The 27533-nt window shown below is 40.7% G+C and overlaps 1 long non-coding RNA gene across 2 annotated transcripts; it reads right to left on the reverse strand.

The window, feature by feature from the left end:
• Positions 1-406: 406 nt before the first annotated feature.
• LOC149317089 (uncharacterized) lies at positions 407-26090 on the reverse strand. 2 transcript variants are annotated; one of them, XR_016280730.1, is made up of 7 exons: positions 24279-26090; positions 24069-24160; positions 17975-18022; positions 9944-10060; positions 7159-7319; positions 6332-6404; positions 407-2643 (listed from the first exon to the last, which is right to left on the reverse strand). It is a non-coding gene; the product is annotated as an uncharacterized LOC149317089 (long non-coding RNA). The 2 variants fall into 2 exon arrangements; XR_016280731.1 differs by lacking the exon at positions 6332-6404.
• Positions 26091-27533: the final 1443 nt, after the last annotated feature.

Genomic DNA, 27533 nt, shown 5'->3' on the forward strand with positions numbered 1-27533 from the left:
GTATTTCCCTGTAATTCCTATTGAAAAGCAGTGGGAATAACCTTATCTAGCATTTGGTTAAGCTTTCCCTGTACCCGTGAGACCTGTAGAGTTAAAACTGATTTATTTCTATTTCTTACATCATAGAAATTCTGCATAAGAAAAAAAAATAGAAAAAAACCAGTTGGGACAGTAATGAGTGAAAACGTAACCATTTGCTTACACATTCAGCCCATCAATTTCTAAAGATTCAGGACATGTTACAGCATCAAAACAACAACCAAGGGGATTATTATATTTAGATATAATATAGGTTGATCAAATATTAGTTGCCAAAATTGATTTAATTTGCAAAGCTTACTCAAAACAAGCTGATTTCACCCCTGAAGGAAAAGGCAATCAATCAATCAATCAATCAATCAATAAATATCAGGATATAACCAGTTTTTATGGTTTTTTGGTTTTGTTTTTGGTTTCTTTGTTTTTTGCCTGCTGGAACAAATGTCAGGATGGGTTACATGAACATAACAGGGGCCAAGAGACACTCCTTGTGACTTTTACAAAGTTTATTGCTGGCATGTAGAATTCAGATTTAATAAAGCACATGGCTCTTTCCCTATGTTTTAAAACCGGAAGGTCCATGTCTTTCATTGCAGAAATTTAGCATGGAAGTGAAAATAATATCAAGGTTAGCAGCACAACAGGGAAGCTGTTAATGTGGGAACAAAGGGCATGTGGCCAGTTTAAATAATAAACAATGGTGCAGCTTTCCCAGAGATGGCTGAAGCCCAAGTGGTTGCTTCCATCCAGAGCCACATTATGCATTTCAACGGCTTGCGGTTTGGCACAATAAGAAAGGGTAAACTCACTTTCATAGAAAGGAAAAAATATATATAATTCGCTATTACAACAAAGGCAGACAAAGGCTGCCAGCATGGTGTAGTGGTTTGAGCATTGGATTACAAAACCAGGGTTCAAATCCCCACTTGGCCATGGAAACCCACTGGGTGACCTTGGGCAAGACACACTCTCTCTGCCTCAATGGAAGGCAAAGGCAAAACCCCTCTGAACAAATCTTGCAAAGAAAAGCCTGTATTAGGTTTGCCATAAGTCAGAAGTGACTTGAAAGAACATAACAACAACAAAAAAGCTGCTCTGAGAGCCTTTGTGGTTGAAGAACAGAGTTTTGTTATTTGTTGTTAACTGCTCTCAGGTCAACTTTGACCTCTTGCAATTCTGTGACTGAGGCATGTCCAAGATACCCTAAATTCTTAATGGCTCTGCTTTCTGAAGACTTAGGCCTGTGTCCTCTTTGATTGAGTCTATCCATCTGGTGTGAAGTCTTTTCCTCTTCCTACTGCCCTCCAACATTCCAAACATTGTCATCCTTTTTAATGAATCATGCCTTTCCATGATGTGGCCACAATACAACAGCCTTAATTTAATCATCTTGGCTACTAGGGAGAGTTCAGATCTGATTTGTTCCAAGACCCATTAGTTTGTCTTTTTAGCCATTCACAACATCTGCAGAACTCTTTCCCAGCACCACATTTCAAATGAGTTCATTTTCTTTCTATCAGCTTTTTTCACCATCCAGCTCTGACCCATATATAGTGATGAGAAATACAATCGCTTGAACAGTCCTCACTGTAGTGTTCAGTTAAATATTCAGTTAAGAACCTTGTCTAGTTCTTTCACAGCTGCTCTTCCCAGTCCTAATCTTCAAAGGCTTTCATGGCCGGCATCCATAGTTTTTTGTGGATTTTTCGGGCTATGTGGCCATGTTCTAGAAGAGTTTCTTCCTGATGTTTCACCAGCATCTGTGATTTGATTGCAATTTCCCTTCTGATCAATAATTGATCCAAGATATGGTATACAGTGGATCCTTGTTATACCCTGGAGTTCGGTTCCAAGATCCCCCATGGATAACAAAATCCATGGATGCTCAGGTCCCATTAAATATAACGGCAGAGCAAAATGGTGTCCCTTATAAAAAATGGAAAATCAAGGTTTGATATTTGAAATTTATACTTTTTTAAAACATTTTCAAACCGTGGATGCTTGAATGCATCTATAAAAAATTGGTGTATAAGAAGGGCCAACTGTAAATACTTTAAATAAAATACAATTTATAATGTTGCACATTAAAAGAGAATCATGGTCCACCATGAATGGTAACTGATCTATAATGGTCTGTGATAATCCTAAAAGGTAGCTCAGGAAACTTCTAGACATTATTATCCTTTGGCTACGTTATCATGTGGGCTTGGTTCTCAAATAGGGCGGGCAGTGCAAGATGTTCCTAAGCCTTGAGGTTTCTTGGCCAAGCGAAATAGGTATTGAGGGGTTTTACCTTTTCAGTGTGATCTGTTTGCATTTTGCCATCCTTATTGAACAGCAGCCCCACTGTCTCCTTGGTCATTTCTTGCCGCAAAGGTATCTGAAAATAACTTTCATTGCTCTTTTCTTGGCCAGCCAGTCTCAGCTCATTCGGAGCAGTAGCTTTCTTTATACTATTTTTGCTAGCTTTGCCTATGCAGCTGTACATCTTCTTCATAATTTGTCTTTCCCCTGATCCTCCTTTTTATTTTCACTTCTTCCTTGAGTTTGCTGTGCAGTCACATTGGCTTTTTCAGATGCTTCCCAGTTTTCTAGACAGAAGAGCTGAAAAGGAGAGATCAGGATTAGACAAAAATCTTTAAAATGAAGAGATAAATGAATCAGCTAGTGACAATGATAAGGAAATAAAAAGATAACTGAAAGCCTTTGTAAGGGGCTTGAGAGACCACCTCAAAGGGGTGACAGGCTGCCACCACTTTTCTAGCTGGATCGGGGCAGCAGCAACCTCACAACGTGGCCCTGATCCAGCCTTTTGAGGGCGCAAAAAGGAGCCGCAAAAAGCGCCTCCTTTTTGTGCCCTCAAAAGGGTGCCATAGCTGAGGTGGTGCGGCTATATGATGCTCCTTTGGTCCTGCATTTTATGGACGCAGCGCCAGAGGTGCGCCATGATGCCACATGCAGTGTGGTGCAACGCACAGTGTCAGGACACCCTCAGGGGGCAGAGTTGGGTGTGTGTCATGAGGATGCTACGCCCTGACTCTGCCCCCATGTCAGCCTTTCAGACCAGTCTGTACAGGGCCAAAATCATCAAATAGTTCTGCAAAGGAAGAAGAGAAGAGGGAAAAGTTAAATGATAACTATGATATATACTCGACTATAAGTCGACCTCATGTATAAGTCGAGGGCAATTTTTGGGACCAAAATTATGGATTCTTACATGACCCGTAAATAGATCAAGTGTATAACTTAGAGGCTCCTTCAGTGTGTGTATGTGATCAGCAAGAGGGAAGCAGTAATCAATACGAGGCTTCAGTGTTTCAGCCTTCAGTCCCGAGTCAGTGAAGTGCACATGTGGGAAAGGGACTGTTAAACAAAGAGCAATCAATCAGTCACCAAGGACTCTATCTCCTTGGCTCAGGACAGAAAGAAACTGCATGGGGAAATCTGAAAGAGCTGCTATCACATCACCATACTGATCCATAAATAGCCTGACCTAGGATTTTGGGGTCAATTCTTGGGCATAATTTTTTAGACTTATAGATGAGTATATATGGTATGTTTCTTAGCTGAACATTGCTTTAGTCAAACCTAATTACAAGAGAACGGATATTCATACTGCATTACAATACAGCATTACTAAGGCAATTTAAAGATTGTTAGAATAAATAAATAAATAAATAAATAAATAAATAAATAAATAAATAAATATCGCAGAATCAGCCTTAGTAAACATGCAATAAAAGAGACTACAGTTGTTCCTCCGTTTGTGTGGACTTCAAATCCGCATCCCTCGCTTACTCACAAGGGGCAAATGGAGGGACTTAAAATGGGGCATTCAAGCCAATAGGATTTCTGTTTTCACTGGGGGGGGGGGGGACCAGAAGGGATCCCCACATAAACAGAGGCGCGACTGTACTATGAAATTCCAGTTTGTACATAATGACTAATCAAGTTTTGTACTGTCTTATTGTACTGCCATCATTTATATAATGAGTACATCTTTTGGTACTTAGTGTTGATGTAATAAGGAGTGTATATAAATATGTATGCTGTTTTATATTGTACATATTATAACTGAAGATAAAAACCTCCAGGACTTTGGATAGTTCAACTGTTTGTGATTGTTTCTTTTACGTGTGAAAAGTGCACTGACAATACCAATAGCTGGGTTTTTTGTTTTGTTTTGCTTTTATACTCTGCTGTGTACATTGTTTTTGGGCTGTACTTGGGTGATTTTTTACCCAGACTGTGCCAGGAGTTGGCCTTTGTCCCAGTTTGATATACTGGCCAACACTCAGTATGTCAAGGCTAAAGCACAAGTTAAAAGAAAGGTTGAAAGATTTGATTATGTATTCCTGTATGGCAGGGTGTTGGACTTGATGGCCCTTGAGGTCTCTTCCAACGCTATGATTCTATGATTTCTATGTCTTGAGTTTTGTTGAATGTAGCACAATGTTTGGTTCACACTGGAGTAAGAAATTTCAGGGAAAACTCAAGCAACATGGAACTAGTTCTTTTGTTTTATTTTTATTGTAGACTCACCACAATTGGAGATCTCATAATTTTGAATATGGTTCATGAAAATGTAATGAAACAAAGGAGATTAGCACACGCTTTTTAAAGCACCTTGTCCCTGACGGGATAAAGGCACATTTAAATTTACAAACTGGTTTTATTGCATTCACCCATGGCAAGCAAATGCAGGCAATATACAGCCCAAATGCCAGCCAGGCTTATTCTGTGGCTTTTCAAATATGGGATTTTCCTGCTCTTGAAAAGCTGGCATCCAGCCTGTATACGGGCAGCATTCGCCCGGCAACAGTGAGTATAATAAAACCTGTTTGTAAATTTAAATGTGCTTCTATCCCATCATGGATAAGGTGCTTTAACAAGAGTGTGCTAATCTCCAAAGTTCTGTCAACTAACCAGAAAATAAATACATGGAAGAAGAAGATATATGATTATGAAGGTGAACCAGTGAAGAATGGGTATGCAAGAAAATAACCTTGCAGTCCCCACTTGTATTTTACAAAAACAGTATTTCTGTATCCTTTTGCCCAGTCAGTTCACTGTAGTAATACTGGCTCAATTGTAAATACACAAACATTGTACTGAAAAATATTTGAGATGGTATATGTACCATTCAAGTTGCTTTTATTAAGAAAATCACTCTAAGAAAATTGAATTATAGTTCAGTTATTGGGGGAAAGTGTGGACTATAAGAACAACTCAAAAGGTTTTTGGTGGTGTCTAAGATACAGTGGACCCTTGTTATACACTGGGGTTTGGTTCCAAGATCCCCCGTGTATAACAAAACCCGTGTATGCTCAAGTCCCATTAAATATAATGGCATAGCAAAATGGTGTCCCTTATAAAAAATGGAAAATCAAGGTTTGATATTTGAAATTTATACTTTTTTTGAACATTTTTAAACTGTGTATGCTTGAATCCATGTATAAAAAATCCGTGTATAAGAAGGGCCGACTGTATAATGTTTGAAACATTGTCCCTCTCTTTAACCCCCCCCCCAAAAAAATCTAGGAAACTATAGACCACTCCGCCTGACTTCAATACCTGGAAAAATATTATAACAGATTATACAGCAGTCTGACTGCTTGATGATCAAGAGAAGCCAGCATGGATTTGTCAAGAAAAACCCTGCCAAATTAACCTTACATTTTTTTCAATCGGGTCACTAGTTTAGTAGATAGTGGGAATGGTGTGGATGTCATTTATCTAGATTTCAACAAAGCATTTGATAAGATCTCGCGTGATATTTTGATTAGCAAACAGTGGAATAAATGAGGAAATAGTCAGATGGCTCCATAATGGGTTGGAAAACCATGCTCAGAGAGTCATCATCAATGGCTGCACTTCAAACTGGAAGGCGGTCTCAAATGGAGTGTTTTAGGATTCTATCCTAGAACCATTACTCTTCAACAATGTAGGTGAGGATGAAGGAAATCCTTATCAACTTTGCATATGATAAAAAAATTGAGAGGTGTGGCTAACTCACTAGAAAATAGGAACATCATTCTAAAGGACCGAGATAAACTAGAAACTTGAGCAGAAAAAAATAAATGAAGTTTGACAGAGGCAAATGCAAAATTCTGCATTTAGACCACAAAACCAAATGTACAAGTGCAGGATGTAGGATACATGGTTCAGCAGTACTGTCTGCAAAAAAGGACCTTGGTATTATTGTTGATCATAAATTGACCATGAACCACCAATGTGATGCTGCAAAGAAGGCAAATACTATTTTAGCCCATATTAATAGAAGCATAATTACCAAGTCAAAGAAAGTAATAGTCCCGTTGTGCTGGTCAGGACTCATCTGGAGTACTACATTTAGTTCTGGGTGCCTAATTATAAAAAGGATATAGAGTAGGTTCAAAGAAGGGATGATTAGTCATATGGAGAACAAAATAAATGAAGAAAGGTGAAGGAGCTGGGCATGTTCAGCTTGTTGAAGAGAAGGTTGTAGGGTAACATGTTTGCACTCATTAAATACGTCAGGGGCTGTCACAGAGAGGAGAGGGGAAGCCTGTTGTCTGCTTCTCCAGAGGGTAGGACTAGGTTTAATTGTTCGAAGTTATAGGAGAGTACATTTCAATTGAACATTAGAAGGAATTTCTTGACAGTAAGAGTGATTTGGCAATCAACAGCCTGGTGAAGTGGTGGGATCTCCTCCTCCTGACACCTTCAAAAAGAGGCCTGACAGTTACAGTACCTGCTGTGGATGCATTAGCTGGATATATTGCACTGAGTGGAGGGTTGGACTCAATGGCCCATGAGCCTCTTTCCAACTTTGTGATTCTTTCTCAAGATGGTATGCTGAACATAAAAGCTATAAGCAGAGCTTACCTTAGACCAGAGCTTAGAGCCAAATGACACATGACTTTAGCTATATAGTTCTGCCCTTATGTGTGCATTGTTTTTCTTCACAAAATGCCAGTGTGCCCCTCTCTATTTTGATTGGGGCTTTGGTGTATGGATATAGTAGGCTTTAAACTTTTGCCTTGTCATGACATTGATCTGAGTGGAAGAAACCTGCAATTTTGCATTTCCAGAAAAAAAGGGGGGAGGGTCCAAGTTGTGTTTTGTGTATGTTCATACCTTTCAAGTAGTTCTTGCTGAAACCATGTTTAGGCATCTCTCTGCTAGAGTTGCAACAGCTCATCAAAACTCTGACTCTTCTGGATGGTATTTGCTGTTGGCTTTCAAGTCTGGGTTTGGACTTTCCCCTTCTTTCCTAGGGTTTCCTGGCGGACTGGAGGCTAATAAAAACCAACTATTAGCATTACTACATTAAATGGTGCATTTCCTATACCAAGCTGAAGTGCTTGGTAGGGATTCCCAAATATTTTTTCCCCAGACAATGCTTTATTTCCACCCAAAATCTACTTAAGAGGTCACATGTCTCAAACATTTTTTATGCCATTGAAAAGTCTGCTAAGCACCTCAGCTATTAACTCAAACTCAGTTCAGACATTACCTTGGTCTGCCCTCAGGCTAAGCAGAGTTTTGTAATCCTTTCTAAGGACTATCCAACTCACTTCTCTCTGAAACTTTAATAAAAAATAGTAACACAATCTTGCAAAAACTGAAAGAAACAGATACTTCAATGTAAAATGGTGCCTTAAAATGTGAATATGTATAAACAATGGGAGTATAATGAAAAAATGCCTGCTGAGGCCTGCTGAGGCACCTGGTTATTGCCCTTGTAATAATACCATTAATAACACAAACACACAAACCAAAGGGCAGTGTGCAAGACAAAAGGAAAGACTAAATGAAATTTCAAGAAATAAAGAAATGTGACAGCTGCCAGAACAACTGAGCAGAAGCCACACATCGAAAATCAGACTACAGAGTTCTTACAAAACCACTCACACACTTAATTCACTCTGAGAGAATGACAAACAGTTGCTTTTCAAGATGTAGCTGTAGCCAAGGGTCCTTTTAGGGGAATTTTATTATGATGTTATTAGCTCAAATATTGCAAGAGGGGGGCCTGCTACGACAGCCCTTGCAGAATCGTCTCCCGATATGTATACGGAGTAGACCAGGGTATCCCAATAAATGGAGCTGAGACAGACTTCCAGCCATCCAGCCACCTAAAACAAAGCAAAGGGAAAACAATATGGCTGCTATGCTCCTGCCCTTCTCTGTGCCAGTTATACGGCTGTTAGCATTTGGTGTTTGGTACACAGGAAATGTTGATACCCCTGCTGGAGAATGCAGTCCTATTCAGGTGTTCTGTACACAAAGAGACTGTACAGAAGGTACAGTAAATACACATTGGTTGGGGAGGCACTTCCTCCTGCAACACCACTATTCCCACCAGACATGGGAATAACTGCAACATCTAAACCCAATTATTAATGTATTCATGTTATCTTTATGGGTAAAAGACATTAATGTTCAGTAACTAGTTACAGATAACTCCTAAGCTGTGGATAAGACTAGTCCTTGGATTCTTCTGGAAGCTTAGTGCTCTTCACTGAGTGTATATGCAAAGGAACACATTTTGGATGCCCTAGAACATTAAATCAAAGCAGTTGTAAGACTCCCATATTTAGATCCTTGAAATATCTAACTGATTTTTGAAATATCTAACTCTTTTTGGCAGGTTTCTGGTTTCTTTGTCTCAGGAGTGATCTGTGAGAACACACCTTTAAATAAAACCTTTAACATAGGAAATGGCCTTAAGTTACTCAGTGGCTGGAATCCAAAAGTAGCTCTGTTATAAATTCTACTTCTGTAGGTTTAAACCTTGAAAGAAAAACAACCTGTTCCATATATTCAGAAGTTCATAGCTCTGTTTTTTATCATGTGAAGTAAACTTCAAGCATGTCAAAGGTAATTTCTTTGAGGAATAAAATGTGGTACTTTGGTTGGAAACCAAGGAAACTGTTCAGCAATATCATGCCCCAAGAGTTGGGATTTTTTTTTCTCTCTCTCTCTCTCTCCTTGTTTTAAATTATAGCTTTGTCTACAGAAGCTTCTGTCTGTGTAATACCTCCTGGGGCACAAGCAGCTGGTGTAATCATCGTGACCTTATCTGTCCCTGAATATGTTGTTATTAAAGAGCTTTACTGCAGTATACCTCAAAGGTACAAGGCCTCATATCCTGCACCTACCTGTGAATAAAATTTACTATATTTTATAGGAGCTTGGCCTACCTACATGGTAGCCAACCTTGTCAGCTGATACTGAATATTTGAGATTTGGGCTGTAAATCTGTACACTCCTGTAACCTGGGAGTACATCTTGAAAAGTTAGTTTTAAGGATTATGAATGTACTAACATTCTGAAGCCATCCAGAATTGAGCAATGGGTCCCCTCCCAGTGCATCATTTTACCATGGCCTCAGTTACAGATAGGTTTGCATGTCAATATATTAATTCCTGTTAAAAATAACTTTCCAAGCTCTATCTGGGATGAAGCCCTGTTTCAATTAGTAGCTTATACTTCCAAGTAACCATGCACAGCATAGTAGATTGATTCTTCCTTCTCTGTGCTTACTGTAAATGCACAAAGACAAATATAGAAACAAATGAGATACAACAAGGAACAAAAGAAATAAATTGCTCTGGCTCAGACAGACCCTAATATGCCAGTGTTCCAAAAAAAGCAACTTTAGTATGAAATTGATTCTAAGAAGCTTGAATGCATCACTGTTTCCTCTCTTGTAAAAGTCCATTCTGTTACACAGAGGCTTGTGAAGGAATGATTGACTTTTTAAATTCCACAGTTGCTGCTTTGTTTTCCTTTGATTGCTGTCCCCCAAATGATGCTATAAATAAAATGAAAATAAACAACCACCTATCCCACATTAAGTTGACATCTCACATCAGTAATAAGTATTAGAAAGGCCAGAATCCAATTGGGTACTTACATGGACAGAGATCATATCCTGCAAGAGTCCATGGGCTCTCCCACAACCATATTTCAATCTACTGGAAGGGGCTGACTGGGAAAGTCTTTCGAGCAGAGATTTCGGTGGTGTGGAAGGCTAGAGGGGGGAAAGAGAGAAGAATTGTTTTGTTGCAAATGCATCAAAGGGAGAGAAGTCCCCTCTTCCACAGGCTTCTGATAGGATTTCTTTCCTCAGTTTGGATCTTGGCCAAAGTAGTTATGTGAGGCACACACAGATATAACTGTGAAGAGACTGGAAGTACTCTAGGACCTTGCAAGTCTGTTGCTAGCCCTTGATAGTCTAAAAGCTGTCACAAGGAAACTGGTGTTAGGTCTACACCAGCCTTTCACTGTCATCAACATTTAACCCGTTTGGTTTACTTTAATGTGTGTAACAATGGGCCTTCCTTTGAAAAGGGTTTGGAAACATCAGCTGGTACAAAGTGCTGCAGCCAGATTGTTAATCAGGGTCTAGCTACAAAAAGCACAAGTTGCTTGTAACAGCCCCATAGCTTCTGGTGTGTTTCCAGACACAATTCAAAGGGCTGGTTATGACCTAGAAAGCCTTATACAACACATGTCCCGGTTATCTGAAGAAGAAGAGCCCTCCCTCCAGTCCATCTGCCTTGGTCCAGGCCTCAGAGGGAGAGAAGAATGCTGGTCCTGTTCCCCTCCTCTCCCACCATTCCCTTCTCCTTTTGTGTCATGCCTTTTTAGATCGTAAGCCTGAGGGCAGGGAACCATCTATTATCCCCTCTGTTGTAAGCCGCCCAGATTCCCAGTGACTGGGCGGCATATAAATAAATCCTATTATTATTATCATCATCATCATCATCATCATCATCATCATCATCATCATCTGAAGGACCCTGTCTCCCTATATGAGCCTGCCTATGTCTTGAGAGGATTGAGGAGGCTCTTCTCTCTGTCCCATAACCTCTTAAATTACAGACTGGGAAAAAGGCTGGATATAAATAAATGTAACCATCATCATATTCACATCGTTTCTCATGAAAACATACTAAATGAAGTTCTATTTTAAAAAGTTGGAATATTTAAAAAATAACACATGAGTATGGTTGCCATTCTAAATATACCTAATTTGGACAAAAATCTACCACCATCAGCTTTGTTTTAGAGTAGAGATGGTAAGGACCAATTTCAATTCGGCTATAATTCTATAATAACAGAAGCAGTAGTAACAACAACAACTTTCAGTCAAGTATCAACTTTCAGTTAATACTTGGAGAGTTTCTATCAAATGTTTACTATTTAAATAGCCAATTTAAACAAAATTAAACAGTGTAAAGAATGGCCAGAGTTAGTAATAGCAATAGCAATAGCAAGTACATTTCTATACTGCATATTAGTGCATTTAAGCACTTCCTAAGCAGTTTACAACATGTAAGCCAATTGCCCCCAACAAGCTGAATACTCATTTTAGAATCCTACGAAGGATGCAAACCTATGTCGAACCTGGAGCCCTGCAGGATCAAACTCACAACCTTGTGGCTGTAAGAGGCCACAGTGCCAACATTTAACTACTGTGCCACCATGGTTATGGTCCAACAATCTCTGGAGGGTGTCATGGGAAATTTGTTATGTTTTGCCAATAATAATAATAATAATAATAATAATAATAATAATAATAATAATGTATCTACTGTAGTTCATGCCCTGCATTTTAGAAATCAGAAGTTTAAAAGATATTTGTTTACACAAAAGGTATTTGTGTAAAAGACAGGGAAAGTTTAAAATGTGCAGGTCTGAATTCTGCTTCTGGACATTGCCAGCCAAAGAAACAAACAATACAGAGAAATTGAGGCAGTCATATCTAGTGAAGCTAGGTGCCCATCCATTAATAATGCAATATGGCCAAATTGCACAGTTGGACAAACAAAAGATGACCTTGGTTCTTAAGTTCCACTTATAATAAAGGAAGAGATGCCATACAAGGGTATCAGAAAGCCTGGTCAGAAAGCAAGGTGTTCAAGTTGTAAGTTGAGAAACAGATAAACAAATGTCTGTGCTGTTGTGGTAGTGTGCCTTCAAGTCAAATTGGGAAATCTCATCGTTTTTAAGAGTCTCATGATTCCCACGCCTGATTTAATGTACATTCTGCTGTGATTATGGGCCCAAACAGATGGACCAAAATAAAGCTGCTTCGGGTTGCCCTGGAGGTATGCTGTTTAAATGGTGCACGTGTCCTAAGAGGCCAGAAGCTGTGCCAAAGCTGTGCTCCAGTCCTTAGGAGTGGAACATGGCTTTGGCACAGCTTCTGGCCTCTTAGGACACGTGCACCATTTAAACAGCATACCTCCAAAGTGACCTGTCTGGCATGGTAGAGACCACCCCAAAAGGGCAGCCTGCCGGAACCTGTTTTTCCCCTGGAGGGAAGCCTCAGCTGCCAAACGGCGTGGCTTCCCACCGGTGGAAAAAGAACTCGCAAAAAGCGGGGGGGGGGGGGGGAGGAACCCCACAGTGGCAGCATAACAAGTGCACCACTGGTGCACTCGTTATGTAAGTGCTGCGCAACACTGTGCGGATGCCGCGCGGCACTTTGTAACAGTGGCAGCGCCCATGTATACAGGGCGCTGCCACTGTTATGCCCTCATCATGTGCAAGGGTTGCGGGGCGTGTGGGCGCTCTGGCTCCCAGGCAGCCCTCGCACATGATGAGGGCGCCTGAAAGGCCAGTATGTACTGGGCCCACATTTGAGCCCAATGTCTTTTTTTTTTTTTTTTTTTTAAAGCTGAGTCTATCGTTTACGGATTCATTGACAAAATGCTTCCTGCTAGAGCACCTTTTATGTTGGTGGACTCTCCTGGAGTGTTACTAATAGATATTTGGGCAGCAGTAGTATTTCAATGAGCGCCAGGCTGCCTGTAGTTGAGACCTGGAAACCATCCTCTTAATTTGATTTCATAATACTCTGGTCAGACAAGTGAAATGAGGGCTTCCTGATCCTCACTGGTTGTTGTTGTTGTTGTTATGTTATAACCCGCTTTGATCTGCAAAGGAAAAGAGGGCTATAAATAAACAGATTATTATTATTATTATTATTATTATTATTATTATTATGTGTATTTATAGCCTGCTTCCCCCCCAAAAAAAATGGGACTCAAAATGGCTTACAATTTAAAAGAATATATTTAAAATTAAAATGTAAAAGAATCATTTTAGTTTCTCATAGTGACCCTGAGTGATTATATATTGTGAAGAAATTAAAATGAAAATCTATGCACCTCAACTAGAGGCCAGCTGGCATGCGAGATAGGATGGAAAGCAGACCTGAAATGAATCAATGGGCCTGGGTAGGGCTGGGATCTGTTAGCAATCTAGAATGTAGATTAAAGTTGGCCCAGAACATATATACGGCATTTGCTTCTGCCATTTAAGATTTTCTGTTTTCCCTGTTCCCTGTTCTATTACTGTATGAGTTCAAATTAACTTGATGGAGGGAGATCTTTTTGGTGATGGCCTGAGAACTGGGGAACAGCCTTGTGGTTCAAGAAATGTTTGGTTCCAGTTGGTTTTTGGAATGGGCTATTTAACCACCTTTTCTGCTGAACTTTATACATAATTTTGGGGATGTTTTATACATTTGTTTGGAGTTAGGGTGATATGTGATTTATATTTAGGAGATGTTATGATTTTAAGTATGGTTGTAAGCTGTGTTAAGATGTGATGGGATATGAATATTTAATATAAATAAAGAGGTGATCAGGGGCTTCCTTACTCACTAAATTGCTAGGGACATCTCATGTCCATCCAATGAGAAACTGCAGTGAACCAAAGACTCATTTTCCAAAGACCACATATCTTTTGATAATCAAGAGTCAAAGGTTTAGATGAAAAATATACTTAAAGTTAAAGATACCTTAGAACATGTGAGTCCAATCTGTGCTCTGAGGAACCCTTAGGGCTCTGTGTGCACTTTCTAGGTGCTCCACAGCTGCTCCAGGAAAGTTAAAGAAATAAAAACTGAATGAATTTAAAGAATAAGATTATATTCTTATATATACAGTCGCCCCTCCATTTTCCTGGACCTGAAGTCTGCATCCCTTGCCCGTTTGTGGGTGGCAAAGGGAGGGGGACAAAATGTGCCATGCATTCAAGCCAATGAGGCTTGGATATAGGTGAATTTCCATTTTCGTGAGTGGGGGTCCAGAACGGATCCCCCACGAAAACGGAGGGGTGACTGTAATCCAAACCACTAATTTGTAAGACATAGGGTAGGCTTCTTAGGGGCTTCACCATAGAAATAAGGGCTCGAGTCAAAAAGGTTGGGAACCCCTGCCTTAGAATATCATGGAAGAAATCTTTTATGGACACAGAGTGGAATTATATCTAAAGAATATTCTTCATCTGTAGCCTGAGAAAATGTTCATATGGAAAATTGAGAGTACATAAAAATTACCAGCCAGCCTGTCTCCTGAGAGGAACCTCTCCTGAATGCTGACCTTCCCTCCCTCTTCCCACTGTTCTGGGACTCCTTGGAAGTAGCAGCAGTACCAGCTCAGCAGAGAGAGAGGTGGGGCAGCATCTGCTTAGCCATCCCTCCCTCCCTCACCCTTAGAACCTGGGACGTCCAGAGGCTCTTATAGCTACCCTTCTCCTCTCTCATCTCCCTCATGTCTTGGGATCGTCAGCCCATCCCATCCAGCACTGTTGGACTGCACCTTTATTTTTCTGCTTTTCTCTTTTCTACATTTTCTCCTGCCATCTGTTTGTCACCCAAACCTCTCTTTCCCATGGCTCCTCGCACCTCTCCTTCTCCTTATCTCATCCCTATTCGCCCCCTCCCTATCTCTCAACTCCCATTCTCTTGTGCTCTCTGGAACTGCCGCTCCGCTGCCCCAAAAGCAACGGCGATCCATGATCTTTTTCTATCACAATCATTTAATTTTCTCGCCCTCACTGAAACCTGGCTTCCGGCCCACGATACCGCTACCTCTGCTGCCCTTTCTCTTGGCGGTCTCTCCTTTACCCACACTGGCCACCCTGAGGGTCGCGGAGGAGGGATCGGCATCTTATTATCAAAGTCCTGCCAGTTTCAGGTTCTCTCTCCTCCCCCCAGCTATTCCTTCTCTTCATTTGAATTACACTCCATTAGACTCTTTTTTCCTTTGCAACTTCGGGTTGCCATCATTTATCGTCCTCCTGGTTCAGCATCTCAGTTTTTCACAGATTTCAAATCTTGGTTGACATTTTTTCTTTCAGATACTGTCCCCTCCCTGATCTTAGGTGACTTTAACATCCACCTCGACGATCCCAAGAACTCCTCAACCTCTCGCTTCAGCTCTCTCTTAGCTTCCTTCGGTCTCCAACCCCATTCCAACTCTCCAACCCATTCCCTTGGTCACTGTCTTGACTTAGTTCTCCCCTCCAAGTGTGTCGTGTCCAACTACTTGGCTTCTGATTTTCCACTATCTGGCCATCACCTACTTTCCTTTACTCTTACCTACATTCCACCTCCCCGTCATACCGTCCTCCGCCAGTTCCGAGATCTTCATTCTCTTGACCTTAACCATCTCACTCAGTCCTTGGACTCATCCTTCACTTCTCTCAATCTTGGGGACTCTGCTGACTCAGCTATGTCCTTATTAAATTCTACTCTCTCCTCAACTCTTGACAGCTTTGCCCCAGTATCTATGCGCGTGTCTTCCTCTTCCTCTACGACTAGGCCTCAGCCCTGGATCACTCCCATTGTTAGATTTCTCCGGTCCTGCTCCCGAGCAGCCGAACGTCTCTGGAGAAAGTCCAGGGAGTGGGCCGACTTTTTCCATTTTAAGTTCATTCTTTTATCCTTTTCACGCGCCCTGTCGATGGCAAAACAAGACTACTTCAAATCATTGATCTGCACCAACGAGAGGCGCCCGCAGCGCTTGTTCTCCTGTTTCAACACACTGTTAAAACCCTCTCCTCCCTCCGTCTTTCCATTATTTTCTCCCTCCGACTTCGCCAATTACTTCATAACAAAGATCACTACCATTCGTTCTGAGTTAACTCCTCATGATTTGGCTCCCACCATTAATCTCCTCGCCCCTCCTACTAATAAACTCTCTGTGTTTCCTCCTGTTTCTTTGGAAGAACTCTCTTCACTGCTGAACTCATCAAAACCCACCACCTGCTCTCTTGACCCACTTCCTTCTCGTCTTCTAATCTCTATAGCTCCCTCTTTGTTACCCTCCCTCCTCTATATCTTTAATCTCTCTCTCTCTTTGGGTTCCTTCCCCTCAGTCTTCAAACATGCCTTAGTTTCCCCTATCCTGAAAAAACCCTCTCTCGACCCCTCTTCCTTGGCTAGCTATTGTCCAATCTCTCTTCTTCCTTTTCTCTCTAAGGTGTTGGAACGAGTTGTCTATTCATGCTGTCTTGAGTTTCTTGAAACCAACTCCATTCTGGATCCCTTCCAGACTGGTTTTCGCCCATGGCACTCCACAGAGACGGCCCTTACTAAGATCTCGAATGATCTTTTGCGGGCCAAGGCAAATGGCCTTTATTCTATCCTTGTCCTACTCGATCTGTCTGCGGCCTTCGACACCGTGGACCACTGTCTCCTAATAGATGTACTATCTGACCTTGGTTTCTCGGGCCTTGTTCTCAATTGGTTCACATCTTACTTGTCAGAGTGATCTTTTTCAGTGGTCTCGGGTGGTCAGACCTCGTCTTCTGTCCCCTTATCTGTTGGAGTTCCTCAGGGCTCTGTTTTTGGTCCCCTTCTGTTCTCTTTATACACATTCTCCCTTGGCAAACTTATCAGTTCTTTTGGTTTCTCCTACCATCTGTATGCTGATGATACCCAACTGTACCTTTCCACCCCTAATCTTTCGCCAGAGCTAGAGCAGCAAGTGTCATCCTGTTTAACAGCTATCTCCCACTGGATGCACCATTGGCGTCTGAAGCTCAATATGTCCAAGACCGAGCTTCTTGTTTTCCCTCCTAAGCCCACCCTTCACTACTCCTTTTCTATTTCTGTCAATAACATCTCTATCCAGCCGGTCCAGGAAGCCCGCAGTCTCGGTTTCATCTTTGACTCCTCTTTGTCATTTATCCCTCAGATCCAGAATACAGCCAAAGTCTGCAGATTTTTTCTCTACAATATCGCCAAAATCCATCCACATCTCTCAGCTTCTACTGCAAAGACACTGGTCCATGCCCTAGTGGTCTCACGACTAGACTACTGTAACCTCCTCTTGGCAGGGCCTCCCCTCTCTCATCTCCACCCATTAATTTCACTCATTCACCATTATGATCATGTCTCCCCTCTGTTGTCCTCCCTTCACTGGCTCTCTTTTCCTTTCCGCATCAGGTACAAACTTTTGCTACTCACCTTTAAAGCCCTGCATGGTCTGGCCCCTCTTTATGTAACCGATCTTCTCTCTCCCTACATCCCTACTCGCACTCTCCGCTCTGGAAGCCAAAGTCTCTTCTTTCAACCCAGGATCTCCTCTGCCCCATCCTGGATCCATCCCTTCTCTCTTGCTGCCCCTCATTCCTGGAACCTTCTTCCTCTGCATGCATGGCTCATCACTTCCCTAACCAGCTTTAAGGCTGAGCTGAAAACCATATTATTTAGGGAAGCGTTCTCAGGGAATTTGTGATTGTCATCTGGCTGTCTGACAATATTTGATGTGATGTGATTTGTTTGATATTTGGTGTTTTTAATTTGTTTTTTCTTTTCTATATGGTAATTTTATCTATTCCTCTTTTAATTGTTATTATTTTAGAATGTACGCCTTGGGCAGGCTTTTATATTCTCTTTAATTTTACCGACTTTGTACAGCGCTGTGTATAATTACAGCGCTTTAGAAATAAAGTTTAATAATAATAATAATAATAATAATTCAAAACATAGCATTCAAAGCAGTTGTTCCACAGGTCTCTCTGCCTTCTTTCCCTTTCCCCATCAAGCTCTACTAAAACAATATTAAAGACACTGACAGTATCCTGGATGGCACAGCATAGTGCAGTAGTTTTGCATGCAGAATAACACCCTCAGACTTACCACGGCGTTGCTGCAGCCCTCCCAAAACCATTCCATGCTGGTGGAAATCTGTGGAATGTGAATCAGAGATTAATCTGTAGTCAGACATAAATTAATTACATCATCCTCTAAGGTATGCTGGGGTTCCCCAGAGATGTCAATGGACGATATAATCATTTCACATATAGCTATGGGCATAGCCAAATGCTTCCTTGATTTTTTCCATTTTCCACCATCCATGAAACAACAGAGTGTATTTGTGTGTACAGCAGCTCAGCCTTAAGTCCTAGATGGACTTGGTTGCACAGAGAGGAGGGAAATATCAGCCTCCATAATGAGGAAAGGAAAAAGGAAAACAGACAGATACACAGGTGAACAATGGACTTATATTTGCATATGCCATGAACAAAATGCAAGCCACTGTATGCATTTAATATTGTGATACACATACACAGTTAAACCCAAATATGTTGATGTATGATTTAATATGACTCCTAAAAATAAATATAATTTATATGAATATTATAACTATGCCCATTAATTTAGGATGTAAATTTATACCCCAGTACCTAGAAGTAATTCTCACCAAGCTCAATGGGACTTGCCTATTAATACATAGCTACAGAATCCTATAAGTCATTGTGAATTCCTGTTTACTTTATAATTTTAAATGTATAAGCTAAATTGCTCTTAAAGCAAATGGATTGAATGGTGGCTGCATATTTTGTTATAACTCAAGTTTAATAAAAAGGGGTATTACTGTACTGCAATCAAGCCTATTACTATTAAAGTAATTTCAGAACTCAGATCATGCTCCTGAAAACTTGATATTCCACCAGATCGAGGCTTTTCTCTGGAATAGTACAGAGTGACAAAGACCAGCAGCCAGACTTTCAATAGAAGTAATCTTAGAAATCTGGATATGCATATCCATGTGTCTGTATGCTAGTTGGTGGTGCATCTGTCTGTGTACATTAATGCAGATAAATAATTTGAGAATTTGGGGAAATAAATATCTCCTTACTCTCATTCCGCCCACACAGGTACAATGTGTACACCTTATGAATTATTTCCAAGAGTTTTACACATCATAAACTAATTGAGTGAGAAGGGAAATGCCTTCTCTTAGCACTTCAATTAGTAGCCAATATTCTGATATTAAATATTTTCCTTTGCATCTTTGATCATCCCTAAATCCTTCTGCCATGGATAGAATAAAGAATCACAGAGCTGGAAGAGACCCCAAGGGCCACCCAGTCCAATCCCCTGCCATGTAGGAATACACATCAAAGCACTCTCAACAGATGGTCATCCAGCTTCTGTAGAAAAACCTCCAAAGAAGGAGACTCCACCACTCTCCAAGGGAGCATGATCAACTGTCAAACAGCTCTTGCCATCAGGAAATTCTTCCTAATGGCAAGGTGGAATCTTTTTCCTGTAGCTTTAATTAACGCCTCTACCTACACAATCCACCACGCACTGTCAGAACGCCAGGGAAGAATTTATTGGAACATCACAAAACAAGGTTGACAACAACTTCCCATAGATCGTTTACTGCCGCAGCCCCCAAACTGTGGAAGAGATCTGTCTAATCACCACCTTAGATGCCTTTAAGAAGGCACTTAAGATGGATCTTTTTCGGTGAGCCTATCCACCCGATCTTTTATAGGATTCCTGAGATAAAAGACTTCACTTCCGAACATGACAGTATGTCCTTAGACATCCAAGTATTGATCTAGCTATTTTATGGAATAAATATTAATACCAATACTAATATTTTATTGTTCATATTTTTATTATTCTTATATTGTATTGTATTATTTTTACTGATGTAATCCTGTCTCAATCCACAGGGAGAGGCGGGAAATATAAATAAATTATTATTATTATTATTATTATTATTATTATTATTATTATTATTTATTCCATTGCTTCAGGTCCTAGTCCCTGGAGCAGCAGACAACAATCTTGCTCCAGAGACTCAGTATGACATCTCTCAATATGATATCCCTAACTGAGAAGCTGGTTAATTATTGACCAGCTTCTAATGCCCCTTCTAATGCTCACACAAGTAGTGATAATTCAGTTCCAGAGATGTTAGATGGTCAGGTTTTGGAGACTGTCTTGGTTCCTAATACATGATAGGGAATAGGTGGAGAATTTGTGGTCAGGTTCTTCAGATGTTGCTGGACTACACTTTCCATTAACCCTGAGTATTGGCTGCAATGGGTGGAACAGAAGAGAAATTGAGAGCAACAAACTCTTATGGGCCACAGGTTCCCTGTGGTAGGGGGAATGTGTACCTCTTAGTTCTGCTGGTCTTTCTGTGGCCAGTGATATCATCAGTCATGGTATCCTTCTGGGCTGGCCTGAGAAAGTCTGTCCAGCTTTTGCATCCACTGGAAACATACCTGTCCATCAGTGATGTAACTGAGTGTGTGTATGTGTGTTTATTTGTAGCAAAGTGAGGCACTTGCTCCCCCCAAAAGAATTCTGTCCCCACAAAATGAAATTTTCCTTCAGTCTACAAATTTCTGTCATCAGAATGTGATACAATGAAAGGATAAACTCTTCTATTTGCTGTGTTTGCATTCTGCTGGAAACTGTCCCACCCCTCACTTAATGGCAAACAACAACAACACTGTATTTCTAAATGCTCAGCTAAAGTTTTTACGTTCATGCAATGCTAGAGATTTGGAGAGTGAAGGAAAATCTTATTTGTGATGAGAGACTTCTTTGAGGGGACAATGTCCTCATTTTGTCCTGCTCTTCCTTTGCAGCTACACTTCTGCTGTTTACCCAGACCCTCTCCATCTGCTAATATTGATGACATTTGTATTTATTATTTCTATTCATTTGGAAACTATTTTTATACTTTACAGCATATGTATTTTAAAGTAACTGTTTTGAGATCATGTGGTAAAGAAAGAGTTGAAGACCATCCTGTTCAGAGAAGCGTTCCCAGGCATTGCATAACTGTCACTTGCTATTTGATGTTCTTTTGTTGCCTGTTTTACTGAATCATTTCCTGTATTGCTATATATTTTATATGTATTATCCTACTAGAGAGGCAGGCTAACTCCAACAGGCCTCCCTGGAAGAAGTTTACCCATCCATTAAGAAGCCAAGCCCTCCCTCCAGTCCATCTGCCTTGGTTCAGGCCTCGGAGGTAGAGAAGAACTGCTGGCCCTCATCCCCTTCCCCTCCACCTCTCCCTTCTCCTTTTGTGTCGTGTCTTTTTAGATTGTAAGCCTGAGGGCAGGGAATCGCCTAATTAAAAGATTGTATGTACAGCGCTGTGTAAATTTACAGCGCTTTATAAATAAAGAATAATAATAATAATAATAATAATAATAATAATAATGCAAACTCTGCAAGCCTGATGTAATGTTTTGGTTACTGAGGGGCTGCCAGTGGCCTAAATCCAAATGCCAATCCCAACAAACCTGGCAGAGCAACACATAAGTAAGTTCCATTGATTTGATAGTCTACTCTAGTTGGACATACCAGCTAGATTCAGGCCAGTACATTCCACTATAGAGCATCAAAGTACCAGTACAGCAAGCATTAGGGGGCTTCCATGGCATCACATTAAGTGACAAATGGATGCAGACTGAACACACATTTCAGTTTTCTAACACTGCACTAACTGGAATAGCTGGAACTAGCAAGCAAGTCTTGTGTCTTCTTAGTTACAAAATGCAAATTTAACTGGTCAAGATAGCCAAGGACTAGCTGAGTTGACATTAGGCCAGTTGAAGCTATGTTGAATCCAAGTGTCACCTAGTTTAGGGATGTTGGAAATTAATGAGGAATATCCTCAGCCCCAGAGGATGGCAGTGGTAAACCTCTTCTGACTAAATCTTGCCAAGAAAACCCCATGAAAGGTTAAACTTAGGGTCACCGTAAGTCATGAATGACTTAAATGCACACAACAACAATCCTTGCTAAATTACTTAGGACTGACAGTTTTGTGCCAGCACCATGACTTCTCAGCTACTCCCTCAATCTGTGCCTTCCTTCCTTGTTAGTAGATCCTAAAGCAGTTAGCAGGCAGAACATTTCTGCTGGTTATTGGAAGATCTTTGAAATCAGCAGAAGAACATTTCTGCTATTACTAAAGGGCTTGTACCCATAGACCCCAGAACAAGAGGACAGGGGGGTTTCAGCACTCCTAATGCTAGGCTTTGGGGCTTGACCGCCCTCTAAAACAGACACCAAAGATCAGAATCAGCAAAATTCCTGTGTAGTTCCCCTCCCTCCTGGAATTATCACTCAGTAATGTCCTAATGGATGGCCATCTTTGCATCCCCTTATTAGGATCTTATATATTCCCCCCTTTCCTTGAAGTATTAATTTTATGCCTTAAACATTTTTATAATATTTCATTTATTATTTTGCTATTGTCTTTGTTGTAGTCAGATTATTAACTGATTTACTTGGTGGTATGATTAATATTATTCACTATATGCTATGTTTTTACTTGTTTGTAAGAACATACAGTGGGTCCTTGTTATCCACTGGGAGTTGGTTCCAGACACACATACCCTCTGCCATGGATACCAAAATATGTGGATGCTCAAGTCCCATTAAATACAGAGGCATAGTAAAATGGTGTTTCTTACATAAAATGGAAAATCAAGGCTTGCTATTTGGAATTTATACTTTTTCTGAATATTTTCAAGCTGTGGATTCTTGAATCCATGGATAAAAAAATCTGTGGGTAAGGAGGGCCGAATGTACATACAAGAACACAAAATTCATAATTACCTGCTTGCTAGTCTTGAGGGGCCACACCTTAAAAACACTTCTAGGGTCCCTGCTTGTATTTAATCCCAACCCACTACAGCCAGCATGCCTTTGCATTAGGACTGCACCAAAAGTGCACCTAGTGTTTTTACCCCACTCTACAAGGAAAATGGCTCCATGCTGGTCAGACACTACAACTCAAACCATAGTTTGCAGAGCCGCCGTTTAAAGAATGTTATACGTTTGAGTCAGACTGAATTTATGGATAAACCAGTCCTGATTACACCGGGAACGTAATGATGTCAAGTTATTGTCTATATGAGTGTGTCATGTGGTAGTTCAACTAAACCTAGGTGTATCTCTATTGGTAATGTTTATGGAGCTCCTGTCCTTTGTTTTCTCAATGCTGTCATTGCTGTACTATAACCAATCACTACACGAGCATTGACCATAAAGGGCAAGAGTTGGCTTTTCCTTCAGTATGCTATAGCACACAGATCTGCTTGTAGATGTAGACTGAAGTATGGAGTCAAATAAGACACCATTTAAAAAAAGTATCCTCAGATTGTAGTGTATGAATTACTGGAGTCCAAGTCTCACTCTTCTTGTCACACATTCAGTTAAATGAATTAGAAAGCTAAATGCAGTGGAAAATCATTCCTTCAATAAACACATGTTCCAAGGAAATGAAAATCACATCTGAATTTTGTTTTAAAGTATATTACAAAAATGTACATAAGATGTATTTTACTCAATGCACTTTTTGTCATTCAAGTCAGGTATGTAACACATAGCAGATCATTTCCCACTATGTCAAGTGAGGCAGTGCCTAATTAAACAGTCACATAGTTGAGAAGAACTATTATAGATTTTCCTTAGTTTTATAAAAACAAAACAAAGCACCTTATCAGGGTTCAATAAACTTGATGATGGAATAAAAGAAAAACAATAACAAAACAATAAAAATATAAGCTGAAATTAATAGGACTTTCTATGCAAGAGGAAATTTTAACCTAATGTAGTGCAGCTGTCCTTATTGCGTTATTGCAGGGCATTAAAAAGCAATCTGAATCTAAAGTTACATTCACAATATTTCACTGTATGTTAACTTCAGGAACCCATAGATCTGTTGTTCAGATTCAAAGTCTTTTTTATGTTTATGGCTAGTTGTCATTTAGAGATTTTATATCAAAACCGACTGAGCAGACCAGTATAATCTGATCTTACACTGTAATGCAGCCTGGTTCTTTTAAAAATAATTGTTATATCAACACATAAATTTTACAGCATGCCTAATTGTAAAAACACAGAATCAAGGCTAAATAGGATTTTAAAAACAACAACAAACAGTAAACTAGGTACATACTTATCATTCAGCTTTCGAAACCGCACCCATTTTCTGACTGAACTAAGTGTCAGTGGCAGAGAAAAGCTTTTCCAACTTCAAAGCAGATGACCCTTCAAAGGAAGGGGATATTTGGAGTTAACAAAATATACTTATTTCTTTATTGTTTCAGATTGTTCAGTAGAAAAATTGCTGCAGTTCAAGTGCTTCAGCATTATGGAATAAACAAACCTGTAACAGAGTGCCATCCTATGCCCAGGAGCTAAACAAAAACCATCAAGAATGCTGGAAAACAAGCCTGTAACATATATGGCTCTAACCATGATTAACAGACTGCTCATTTTTTCCCTGGGCTCTTGAAGTTAACGGTGCTGAACACGATCCACATTACCAAGCCACTTGCGTTTCTTTCTGATATGGATCCAAGGTGCCAGGCATGACGAGGAGACCTGGGCATGAAAACCAATGCAGTCATCCTTTGTAAATTAGGTAAATTAGAAATTGTTTGATGGCATTCTATTGTTGCCATTGTAATCACAGTAATTTTCATTGGTAATGGTGTTTCGTGATGAAGTGGGGTTTTCACAGGATAATTGTGAAAGGTATAAAAAAAGCAGAATGTAGCATCTGGCTGCAAAAAGCTCTTCAAATTCAAATTGGCATTATATTTTATCTTGTAAATTTATTAGCGATTCACATCATGCCATTTTAAGTGGAAAAGGTGAAAGCAGAGTAATTTTGTTCTATGAATTATTCATAATTATTCAGACTGGGTAAGATTGCCATCCAAGCACTGATTTCTCTGACAGTTTCTTCTGCTGAGCCTCCATTACACTTGTCATTTTTATTTCTTTTATCTACGGTCGCTTTTTTAGTTACTGAACTTGTCCCTTAGGGCTTCCTCTTCGGGGGGAGAAAACCCCTGAGTATTTCAAATCAGCAAGAATGCAAAAGATGTGTTCCTTGGCTCAAATCGCAGTTCTCCATGAGCTGTCTCTTCCCCTATAGCCTTTTAAAAGCCCACATCCACAGCGATGCCTCTCAGAATCTTTGAATAGGTGTTTTTTAAAAAGACAAAGACAAAAAGAAAGAGCAAAAGACAAAAAGATCATATTGCACTGAAGAAGAGTTCTGTCTTTTTTCCCCCTGAAAGAACAACCCAGAAGATAGTGGTGTTTTGTGCTTCTTCCTTTGTTGTCAGTATAACCCCTTCTAGCTGCATAGCATCACGCAGAACGAAACAACTGTAAAAGCAGGCAGACTTCAGTGCCCTTGTTTCCAACATGACGCGGACGAGGACTACTCTCGCGACAGGCTAATCCACACAAATGTACACTTAAGAGACCCAAATTACTGCTTATGGGAACAAAATGTTTTGGGGGAAAAAGCCACCAGCAGCATTTGGGTAACAAAAGTGGAGTGTTCACAGGCTGATACTGAAATAGATTGCAATCCCAGAGATTCTCCACTTGATGGCTGGTTGTGTCACTGCTGGTTGACTGCTACCCTGCATCCATCCAAAAGGGCTGGTATTGATTTAGGTCAGGGAGGCTGCTTTCCTGTTTGAGCTTTTGCTCTAATCGATGTGAGAAACTGTGGCTACGTATAGGAGCAGGACTGGCATATTACTCTGGGACACTTCAGACAGCTTCAGCAGCAGAGCATCTGAAGAAAAAGGAGGGGGAAGGAAAGGAAATGTGGGGGAAAAGGCCCCAGACAGTAACAGGTATCACCTCCTTTGTCCTGTTCCTTGCAGGTGCATATCGCTGTGGCAGGAGCACCTGTTCACCTACAAGGCAGAAAACCAAGCGTTCGTCGTCTGAGGCAATTTAGGTAAAAGCAAGCAGTGTGTCTGCTTCAATTCAGAGATGCTGCTAATGTCAGAAGCCAACAGGCACATCCAAGTGGTATGCTGCTCCCCCGTACTGCAAGGAAAGTAAAAAGACATATAATATCTTTAAACAGATACTTTCCCCTCTTTTTTAAGGTAATAAAAAAAGAAAACAAAACCTCTGCTGCTCCGTGCCCGGTTCTAGGCGTCTGCTTTGCCGCACTGCGACTAGAAAACTGCAGCTGTGAGAGCTCTGGCACTTGCGATAATGTAGAAGGCAGCAGCTCTGTGACAAAGCAGTCAGCTGACTTGCACTGTTATAATTCAATATCCTCTCCTTTTTTTAAAGGCCAGTTTCTAAAGTAGCACCAGAAGGATGACTGGCATACCAAATCCCAGCCCCCAAAACTGTCAAGCAAGGAACTGGCATCAGGGTATTTCCTATTTATCACACAACACCACCTTTCTTGTTCTAAGGACTTTTCCACATGGGGACCTATGTGTGTCCATCCCAAAAATGGTCAGAAGTGGTGCCATCCCAGGAAAGCAAGCCCATTTGCTATATGGTTATCACACACAAGAGCACAACAAGGGGTTAAAGGCACATTACTTAGGGTCAGATTCAAATTTGGGTATCAAAAGGAGACAAACCAATCCCCATTGCCAGCATAGAAATACCTTTTTTGAGCATGATCAAAACTGTCATTTCCACAGGTGCCCCCCCCCCACATGCCCCAGGGAAGGGGGGGGGGAACCAGGGAGGGGGATCCTTTTTGCCCCAAAAGCTGAGTCAGAGGGAGACAGGATGAGGCTCCCCTTTGCAAACTCCATAAAATCATGACACACACACACACAAGAGAGAGAGAAAGAAGGGGGCCAAGTCCATAAGCCTGCCTGATTCCACAGGGAGCTGATACTCCCCGATGCCCTCCTTTTCCAGGACATGTCCTCCATTTCTACCTCCTGTCCAGGAGGACTTCCAGCACGTCCTCTCTCTGCGTTCTCCATGAGCTGTGCCCTTAATTAGAGGAGGAAAGCAGCAAACAAGTCTAAAGAGGGAAGTGTGTGTGTGTGTGTGTGTGTGTGTGTGTGTGTGTGTGTATCCCTAAGGGAAGAGAGCATTCTCCCTCTTTGGCACAGCAAGTCACCCTGGCATGACGTGAAGGGGGTGAATTCGCAAGCAAAATGGATAGTAGTTTTGCAAATTTGCTCATTTCTTGATTCCCCTAGATTCTGTCTTTATTGCATGCAGCATCATATGATAAGCAACTGTGATGTTGTCTCTAAAGCCCTGAATGACCTTGCATTGCCCCCACTTTAACCTTCCAATTTTTCTTGTGTGATAAAGTTTTAAGTTGTTTTGCATGGGCAGGTTGCCTTGTCAACTGGGGTCAGGACAAGAGTTCATACTGTTTTATAGTACAGTTGTCTTAAGGCACAGAAAAATGTCCTACATTTCAACCTTTTGAGAATAAGGAGGCTGGGAAGATCAGAATGTAAAGGAGGAGTGAAAACTAGGAACAAAAAGTGGTGACTTCAAAGTACATCAGAAAAATAAAATTGAGTACATAATAAGATGCAGTATATGTAATATAGATGTACATAAATCATATGAAATGAATGATGGAATGTAGAGTGGGTAACTGTGCCAGGGG

The sequence above is a fragment of the Sceloporus occidentalis genome, unplaced genomic scaffold, assembly GCF_023333645.1.
Source record: "Sceloporus occidentalis isolate IW3139 unplaced genomic scaffold, rSceOcc1.0.p SCAF_3, whole genome shotgun sequence".
Taxonomy (NCBI): Eukaryota; Metazoa; Chordata; class Lepidosauria; order Squamata; family Phrynosomatidae; genus Sceloporus; species Sceloporus occidentalis.